A 10,519-nucleotide genomic window follows, 5' to 3' on the forward strand; every position below is an offset into this window, starting at 1 on the left:
ATTATTTTTGTTTTCGTGGTTTAAAACTATTAATGCCTAGTTACCTGCACCAATTCTTGTGAAACATATTACTAAAAGGAAAACGTATAGTAATACGTAGGTGACTGTACAGATTTCTATGTTTAATTATAACTCGTACTACGGAAGGGTACAGCTTCTCCAGTATTTATAGCTTTGTCTGACCATATAGAATAATGTTGTAGAGACAAAATTTTAAAACTACCACAAAAAGTGTTTGGGGGTACGGAGCCCCCCTTTTTTGTAGGAAAAACCGTTAACGTTATGATAATGGGTTATGGGAGTTAAGCTACGACAAATGCGACGACGTTTCCTTACACTTTAGAAGGGTTATACACCCGAACATTTCTAAAAACAATCAGAGGAACATAATTTTGGAGCAGCCTCTTGAATTTTTTGTTTGTTTGTTTTTACAGGGATCTTCGTTCCAATAACATTCTGGATCTTGACGCAGGCGTATTATCCAACCTGACAAATTTGAGGAGCCTGTAAGTTGTCTGAATATTTGTTAAATAATGTTGGTTTAAACTGTTTGACACACTATTTCAAATCAAAATGCTTGCTTGCTTGCTTACTTGCTTATTTCGAGCGAACTCGAACTCCATTAACTAGCTTCATCCATTCCTTCCGGTTTCCCATGGTGCTCTTCAGTTCAACAATGCTCAAACCAGTATCATTAGGAACAGCCTTAGTCAGTTCTGATAATTCTGCATAGAATTCCTCTCTGTCGTCCACGTTAGATACATCGGTGTGGCTGTAGCAGGATATGACGGTAACAGCAGGATTTCCATTGAAAGTGGCAATGAGAGTCCTTGGATTGATGGTTTGTACCGAGTTCAGTGCTTTGTGTGCTTTCGGACTGAGAAGTAAGCCAACACTTCGTATTGTTGACTTATTTGTAGCTTTTTCAGCGGAAGATGTAATCATAACCCAACCTTTCTTCATGTCATGGTACTTCAACTCGATGTCATCATTGTAGATCAGATGTTGTTGGATACATATGACATCAATATTCTGTCCCTGAGCTAGTGCAGTCAGTTCACCTGTCCTTCCAATGGAGCTCAGAGTGCGACAGTTGAAAGTTGAAACAAGAGTAGTCTTTCTACACTTAAAAAGGCGGCAATCCTTCGAAATGTTTTGGCCAGTAGCATTCTTTTCTATCCCAGCCTGGCATCCCACTGGGGGACGCGCTCCTTAGCGACCCACGCAACGAGCGATGTAGCATGAAGAAGTTGTAGAATTGTTAGTCATGTTCTTTTTCAATTGCTTTCACACTTCCAAGAGGAAGTACGATTCAGTACTAGTGGTCGCAACTCCTACTAGCTACCGCAGTTTTCTACTTATGAGAAATGGTTGATCCATTGTCGTTGTGTTTGACAGTGTCATTCACCATCCGCCATCGATCAAAACACAAATAGCATAATATCTGTCTGCCGGTATTTGCCTATCAGTGCCACAGAAGAGCTGCTGCCCACTCCTGGATTTTTTGTCATCGAGGTTTACTCCTCTAGTTGATTAAGATTTCGCCTGGTTCCTACCCTTCAACCCGTCTGGCATGGCTAAACCTGCCAGGAGACGTGCTCCCGCCAGCTTAGCTCTCCAGGTCATAGGAACACACAAGCTAATCCACCACGCCAGGGTACTTAATCAGCGAATCAGAAATACTTAATGTAAATGCAAATCAAAATACTTAATGTAAATGGCGCAGTATATGCAATGTCTCGTAAACAGGACATTTCTTGTATCATTTCTAGTAAAACCGATCAATAGGAAGGTGAACGCATTACAATACAACTGAAGAAGGGTAATACACCATAAAAGCCTGTTTTTACAACACGTTCTGATACTTCTTTCAACAATATTATCTTATGATTTGTTTAATTGCAAATGTGACGCATCTCAGGCGAATGTTCCGTTGGTTGTCTGACCATACATGGGATTTTAGACCTTTTAAAAAGTGTTTTTTCTCAAAACATTGCATTTCATAAGGTTGCATTTAGTTTAAATGACATGGTTTATTTGCTGTTTGGTGAGCAAGGTTTTCTTGGTCAAGTAATAACGCTCCTTTTTTTCTTGCTGTAGGTTCATTGCTTTTTATAAATTACATAGCTATCAACACTGCAAGCTGTTACACCTTATAAACATCTTTTAAAAAAAACAGCTGCGTAGCCTTTGACATATTTTTCTCCGTTTGAACCGCGTCAATAAAATGTTCTTCAAAAATCTGTCATTTCCGCGCCAGAGCAGGAATGTATATAAACGCCTCTTTTATTACCTACCACGTGACTGAGTGCTTCCAACCCCGGTCTTTGTCTTGTCGCATTTGCCACGCCTACTCCGCCATGTAGATCCTTCAAATTTGCTTGTTCCCAGTTGGCTACGACATTCTTCGACAGTGTATTATTACACCACTGAGAAGAGCTCATGATACCTTTATCCAGAACATTGTCAGCACTTCCTACTCATCCACAGCTTCCAATAGTAAGACTTTCATAGAAAGCAGTAGAAGAAATACGTGATTACGCCTTAACGTATGGAGCTGCCGTTCGGCCAAGAAAATAACGTTAGCAGACAACCATGCCTCGTTATGAAACAATGCCAGAAATGATTTATCAGAGACAGCTACAGATATCTGCAAACAGAGACAGCCAGTCCTCAACTGAATCCCCTGAATTAAAAGAGCTCGAGAAAGAAAGGGAGGATGAGAACCCCTGAAAGTGACCCCCGAGAATAATGATGAGGATCTAGAATACGATTGAAGTACGGACAAACACGAGGAACTGGCAGGTGGAGACTCCAGGTCGAAATTTGACAGACGGTCAACTTTCTTAGTAGGAGTTTTGGAAGAAAAGTCAGAATAATTAAGTAGGAGCCGGGAGGCGTTTTGGACGAAAATTCAGAATAAACCACGGACATTTAATGTAGAGGTAGATCGATCGTTTAGCTTATCAGAAAATATGAAAATGATATGCCGAGGGCTACTTATACATTCCAGTAATTTTGAGAGATATTGTACTTTAAAGCGCGAGGACCTTTAACTTTGTAAAATTTTATCCCACTTCACTTGAAATGACCGTACATCTTTTACAAACACACCGAGAAGAAAAGTAGGTTGAGTTTGATCGGCCGGGTGAACGTAGTCCTGAATAGGACTGTTGTTGTTTTGGTGTCTAGTAGACACCACGAAGAATGCGTCCGGCGACTTTCAGTGCTCGAAGATTGACATTACGAAACTTCTTCCTCGTCTAAATCCACGGGTTCTTTCTTCAGCTTTTTCACTGGGAGAGGACTCAGCAACAAGCTGATAATGCTAAATAGACATCGCGATCGCTTCTGCAGGTCACGACTCGAAGCTTGTTGTTTTTAACAAAAACACCAGAATTGCGTCCAAGCAGCGAGGGCGAGCAGTCTTATGACGTCATCAAGCCAGAGAGCCTTGCACGCCCATGAAAGTGGCGGATACGGGAAGTTCCAATCTTTCATTCTATAGGCCTCTTTTGAACGGCAAAAGAAAGTAACTAAATATATTTCTGTCGGAAAAATCTCCTTCGGAATCTTAAAGAGCACTTTTGGCAAGATTTTCTTATTAAGAGTGGTGTTATCGTGACAGGAGTTTTTGGCGTTTTTGTGTACCTAATTCTTTTGTTTCTTTTATTATTCAGATATCTTCAAGATAACGAGATCCAGAAACTGGAAAACGGAACGTTCTTAGGTCTGAATTTTCTACAGCTATTGTAAGTTGTACTCATTGAAGTGCTCTTTATTTATTGGAATTTTTTTTGTTGTTTTCGGCATTTGCATTGGCGTTAATGCTAGAGGAATGTAACGTACAGACACTGTCATCACTATGCTACATTGTCAATCCATGAATCTGCCGACTTTTAAAATAACGGACTCAGGTGGTAAAATCAGTCCTGCTTTCTTCGTTTAATGCTTTTGTTTGCTTTTGTGTCTTTGTTATCTCAGTGAGGAATTCAATTGCAATATTTTATATTCAAATAACGTACATAGTGTGCGGTACAGACTCTTTATGACAAATATCCCAGATTGAAAACCGTTGAGAGAAACTGAAATTACAGAAGCGGATTGGTTAGGGCGATATCAATTAGGGAGTAAAAGTAAAGGATCGGAAGATAAAGCGGGCATTTATTTTCACGGGATTTCCACGTTCCAGATGGATGTTTTCCACATCAGTGCCAAAGAAAAGAGGAGATAATAAATTTTTGCTTAGTCGGTTCCTGATTTTAGATTCTTAAGGTTCATGTTTCAAACTAGGCTCTTTGCATGACTTGATCACGTGATCAACTGAAGCTAAACACGAAAACAGTTCACTTTTGAAAAATTTTGTTAGCACAAGCTGAAAGACCATATTAAAATTAGGTGAACTTGAGAATTTTGAGCCGTATATCTCAAAAGTAGCGATTGCAACGGCCACCAAACGTTGGAAGCATTTGGATGAGATAAACAGCTTTTACCATCCAGTCACGCTTGCATGGTTTTCCATAGCATTACAGAGCTCAAATCTCCTTTTAATTCATAAAGGCGATTTGAGCCCTTAAATGCGTATAGGAAAGATTTAACGACAGTTTAAAAATTTTAGAATTTAAGAGGATTGTAAAACCGATAAAGAGCCTGATTTGGTGAAAGCTCAGCTGGATGTGTCACGTTCTGACATTCGAGTGCAACAGCAAGGCCAGGAGACTCAGTAAGTTGAGCAGATCAGATCTGGTAGCCAACAGCGATTACCTCCTTCACGTTACTCCAACTGCAATGTTCAATGCTGGAATTGGAAAGCATTTGGCCATTATCGTCATAACTGTCCAAAGTACAAGTCACTTGACCGAGCCAACCCGGCTCGGGAAACGCCCGCAGGGTGTCGCTAACGGGCCAGGGGGATGCCTAAATGCGAGTGTTGTTGGCCGGCCCCAGAAGTGGTACTGATGTGAACAATGCATCCTGTCAGCAATTGTCCTGATACACTTATGGAACGGTCACATGTTGATGAAAAGTCACGAGGCCTTTACTTGCCAGGCTTTCTTGGAGGATCTCGTGTCATTTGGTTGATAGACACTGGTGCTGCATGTTTAGTTTTGTCGTTCAAGGTGTATAAATCTTTACCTGCTGGCGTTAACTTCAGTTTGAGTTCAGAAAATTCTGCCATTGCTCTTGCTATTAGTCAACAAGCGAAAACTTATGGTGTGGGATATGTTGTCGTGCGCTTGGTAACAGCGAGTTTTAATTGCATGTAATTGTTGCTGAGATTGAGAATGAGGGCATTTTCGGTTTGGACTTCCTGTCACAAGTTGATTCACGTATTGACATTGTGACAAACCAACTGTCAATTAATGGCGAAGTGTTTGATTGTTCTGATTTCAAGAACCAACCCCTTAGTTCCAGATGTATGGTTCGCCGGTTAACCATGATTGAACCTAACACTGAGGTGGTGCTACCAGTCCTTGTTCACAAACGTTCATTTAACTTAGATCCAAAGCCGTCTCAATTAGGCACGCGATTGTTAGAACCATGTCTGAACTCACATTTGCAACAAAAAGGACTTTATGTTGCAAGGACTCTGGTTAATGTTAAGGAGGACAGGGTGGTCCCCTTACGTGTTTTCAATGTTTCTCATGAAGTGTTTCATTTGGCTGCTGAGACTGTGATTGCCCTCGCTAAGACAGTTACTGATGTCACCTCCCTAGAGCTTAATGAAGAGAACTATGACGGTGCTATGGGCCAAGCTAGAGTAATACATGAACATGTGTCACAAGGAGCAGTTGATATGACTCTACCGAAGGACTTACAGGAACTACTTGAGAGAAGCACGGATAATTTAACTGACAGTGAAACTGGGAGACTGCAGGTGATGCTATTCAATTACAAGCATGTGTTCTCAATCTCAGACGGGGACTTAGGCACCACGCACATGGGCCAGCACAGAATCGATACGGGCAATGCTCTTCCAATTCGAATTCAACCCCGGTGAACTTCTTCATGGAAACATGATGAGATAGATCGACAAGTCACTGACCTCCTACAGCGGGGAAAGGTGAAGGAATCGTCCAGCCCCAGGTCTTTTCCCGTTGTGCTAGCAACCAGAAACGACGGTAACAAAGGCTGTGCGTGGAATACCGCCAGTTTAACGCAGTGACGGTAAAGGATGCCTTCCCCTTGCCACGAGTTGATGATTCTCTTGCTGCTTTGAGTGGTTGCCGATAGTTCTGAATTTTGGATCTTGCCTCAGGTTACTGGCAAGTGCCAATGGATGCGGGCACCCAGGAGAAGGCAGCATTCGTAACTTCGAGCGGCTTGTATGAGTGGACCGTGATGCCTTTCGGGCTCTGAAACGCACCCAGCACCTTTGCCAAATTCATGGAACTTGTTTGGAAGGGTCTACATTGGAAGATTTGTTTGATCTATCTTGATAATGTGATAGTTATGGGACGCACGTTTGGAGAAGAATTAGAGCGGTTGAAATAGGTGTTCGAGCGACTAGCCAGGGCAGGACTAAAATTTAAGCCAACGAAGTGATTTCTCTTCCAGAAACGGGTTTCGTACCTCGGATATGTTGTCACGGAGGAAGGCATTGCTGCAGACCCTGAAAAGGTGGAGCAAGTTCGCACCTGGCCCACCCTAGAAAACAGCACGGAGGTCAAACGTTTACTTGAACTTTCCTCTTATTACCGCCGATTCATCCCTGATTTCTATACCATAGCTTAGCCGTTGTACAAGCTAACGGAAGCCAAGGCGGAATTTGCTTGGACAGAGCAATGTCAGCTGGCTTTTGACAGCCTGAGGGGTTTACTTACGTCCGGTAGAGTCCTAGCCTACCCTACTAGGGAGGGAGAGTTTGTGCTAGACACCGATGCGTCAGACCATGGCATTGGGGCAGTGTTGTCACAGTTTCAGGACGGGGTGGAAAAACGCATTGCGTTTGCAAGTCGGACATTGTCCAAGTCTGAAAGGAACTATTGCGTGACCCGTCGTGAGCTCTTGGCAGTCGTTGAGTTTGTTAAGCAACATCAGCATTACCTACAAGGTACAAGATTCTGCATTCGAACTGAACATGCCCCTTTGCGTTTTGTTGTCCAGGCCAAAGATCTCGAGGGACAGCTTGCACGTTGGATTGATTACTTGATTATTTTTGACTTCGAAATCCCGTATCGACCAGCACAGCGACATCTGAATGCTGATGCACTTTCCCGTAGACCCTGTGGTGTCCGTTGTAAGTGGTGTAAGGGTTGAAAGTCACGGGAGCGAGCGTCATTTGTTGATGTGGGTGTTTAGACCGTGATGCATGTCCTTTGCCAGGAGAACGAAAAACCTGTGAATTGTGAACAACCTGTTGGTGCTCGTTGTGCCACTGTCAACTTAGAACCAACCTGGACTTCAACCTTCCTTGAGGGAACAGCAGGAAGCTGACTTTGATCTCAAGGTTATTATTGGTTGGAAGGAAGCCGGCAAAGAAAAACCATTGTGGGAAGATGTGTCGCCTTAGAGTTGTGCTGTGAAGATCTTGTGGTCAGAGTGGGACCGGCTGCTCTTCAGAAACCGTGTACTTTGTCGCAAATGTGAAAGTGACGGAGGAGATCAGGTTATTGATCAGGTCATTCTTCCCGAGAGTCTTTGACAGGTTGCTCTCGAAGCTCATCATAGTCATACGACTGCAAGTCATCGTGGTGTACGGAAGACCCTAGGTGCTCTTCAATGTCGTTATTACTGGCAGTTCACAGATTGGTCGCCAGGTGCCATGTCTGGGGGTCTAAGAAAACCTGGGGACGCAAACGTCGTGCTCCGTTAAAGCAGTAAGTGGTGGGAGCTCCCATGGAACGGATCGCGATTGACATTCTTGGCCCACTGCCAGAAACCCCGGGAATTAACAAGTTTATACTCGTGGTTAGTGACTATTTCACTAAATGGACTGAGATATATACAGTGCCCAACCAGGAGGCCACCACTGTTGTAGAGAAGCTTGTGAGCGAGTTCATTTGGCGCTTCGGTGTACCTCGTCAGCTTCATAGCGACCAAGGAACTAACCTTGAGTCAAAGGTGTAGATGGCAAAGGTTAGCTTATTTAAAACGTTTTTTCAGTGGGACCAATGGAACATGGAAAAGCTACCTACAATACATAGTGACCTCTGTTGGGGGATTGTTCTTTTTTAACTGCAACTACAATATCTCGGATTACACAACTCCTTCTCAATTCTACCAGGGACTATTGTTATGGTGGTCGCAATTTCATGAAACGTTTGCCACTGAAGAAGAACCATAATCTGGAATAACAAAGAAATAAAAGTGGACAACAAGCTGGTTTATTGTAAACATTATGTTAATGCGAGAGTCATTCGCATTCAAGATATTTTATTTAGTCTGTACAGTACTGATTCTTATAATCAAGTGTCGAAAAACATGCAAAACAAATATTTTAGAATGGGCTAGCTTATGTAGGTTCATTGCATTATCGCTTAGAAGTTACGACAGGTATCCCTCCATAAACTCACCAACATTCATTTGTGATGGGTGACAACATTTTTGATGTTACGAAAGGGAAATCAAAGGATTACTACACTCTCCTTATCAGAGAAAAAGCCAAACCGCCCAATATTACTCAAAATTTACAGAGTAACTTTCATTTTAACGGCGACCATCTGAAACAAATATTTAAGCTGTCACACTCTATCGTTGTCGAATCGTATGTTAAAGCCTTCCAGTACAAAGTAATTAACTCAATTCGTTACACAAATACAAAGTTGTATAAAACAGGTTTTAGAAAAAATGATTTGTGTACTTTCTGCGACAATCAGCCCGAATCATTAACTCATTTTTTCTATCACTGCTCACCTTCTAAACAGTTTTGGATTGAATTTGAATTATATTGGTGCCTTATTTCGAGTCAACGACTTCGTTTCTGCTTAGAAAAAGTGTTGTTTGGAATTTCGAAGGAAAATGCTTGCCCTTTACTTCAATTGCTGAACTATTTTATACTTATTGGGAAACTCTATTTGTGGGACTGTGGGAGCAAACAAATCCTTCCAAACATTTATGGATTTGGAGCGGAGATCATCGCTAAATATGACGCAAAAAAAATCAGCACCAAAGATTTCTTTAAAAGAAAATGGATACTGACGCCTTATTTAAGTTAAATATCTTAACTCAGCATTACGTGATTGCCCTGTTGTACTTTTTTCTAATTTCTTTTAGCCCTGTAATAATTTAACGATTAATTTTGCCTTACTCTGTTAATGCATATTGTTAAAATGCTTTTTTGTTAGTATTGTAAATGTAATGATATAATGTGATTATCAATACCTTAAAAAAATGTTTAGGGCTTACACTTCCAAAATGGTTTCTCTTGTGATTTCGAGAGTAAAATAATACAATTTATTTGGATCAAATAAACGGTAAATCGATCCAGTAATTTTGGCAATAAGGAGGCCAAGGATTGCCAGCCGCAATCAAACCGCCAGGCTAGTCTTGTCTAGACATCACGGACTTTCATAGTTCATATGGCTCCCCGTCGAAATAAACAAATTAAAAAGTGAGGAGGAAAGTAACAAACCTTCCACTGCCTTTGACAAAAAAGGGAGTTCTTTGCATCACAAATTCACTTTCAATTGACCTGACTGTACATCTTTTACAAACACAACAAGAAGAATTTGTCCGGCGTCTTTCAATGCTCGAAGATTGACATTACGAAACTTCTTCCTCCTCTGAATCCTTCGCGTCTTCTTCACTGGAAGAGGACTCAGCTTCAAGCTGTCAGGCTGAATAGACATCACGATCACTTCTGCAGGTTACGACGCGAAGCTTGTTGTTTTTTAAAAAAACACGAGAATCGCGTCCAGGCAGCCAGAGCGAGCAACCTTATTACGTCGTCACACCCGAGAGCCTTTCACGCCGCTGAAAATGGGGGATGCGGGAACTTTCAATCTGTCATTCTCTATAGGCCCCTTTTGAACGGAAAAAAAAGTAACTTAAGGAAACGAACAATTTTTTGTGGGAAAAATCTCCTTTCAAAATCTTAAACAGTATTTTGGGCAATATTTTCTTATTAAAAGTGGTGTTATCGTGATAGGAGCTTTTAGCGCTTTTGTCTACCCAGTTCTTTTGTTTCTTTTATTATGCAGATATCTTCAAAATAACAAAATCCAGAAACTGGAAAAAGGATCGTTCTCAGCTCTGACGCGGTTACCTATATTGTAAGTTGTACTCGTTGAAGTGCTCTTAATTGAATTGAATTTTTTGTTGTTCTTGGCATTTGCACTGGAGTTAATGCTAGAGTGGTGTAAAGTACAGGCACTATCAGGCAGTATCAATCCATGAATCCGCCTGCTTTAATGTGTTAACGGACTCAGTTGGTAAAATCAGTCCTGCTCTCTTCGTTTAATGCTTTTGTTTGCTTTTGTGTCTTTGTTATCTCAATAAGGAATTCAATTGCAATATTTTATATTCAAATAACGCACATAGTGTGCTGTACAGACTCCCTATCTCAAATGTCCCAAAT

General features: G+C 41.5%; 1 long non-coding RNA gene across 1 annotated transcript; it reads left to right on the forward strand.

The window, feature by feature from the left end:
* The first annotated feature begins 438 nt into the window (after window positions 1-438).
* LOC140940956 (uncharacterized) lies at window positions 439-10,214 on the forward strand. The gene is made up of 3 exons (XR_012166390.1): window positions 439-506; window positions 3,681-3,752; window positions 10,143-10,214. It is a non-coding gene; the product is annotated as an uncharacterized lncRNA (long non-coding RNA).
* The last annotated feature ends 305 nt before the right edge of the window (window positions 10,215-10,519 follow it).

Source organism: Porites lutea, chromosome 1 (assembly GCF_958299795.1).
Source record: "Porites lutea chromosome 1, jaPorLute2.1, whole genome shotgun sequence".
In the NCBI taxonomy this organism is placed as follows: Eukaryota; Metazoa; Cnidaria; class Anthozoa; order Scleractinia; family Poritidae; genus Porites; species Porites lutea.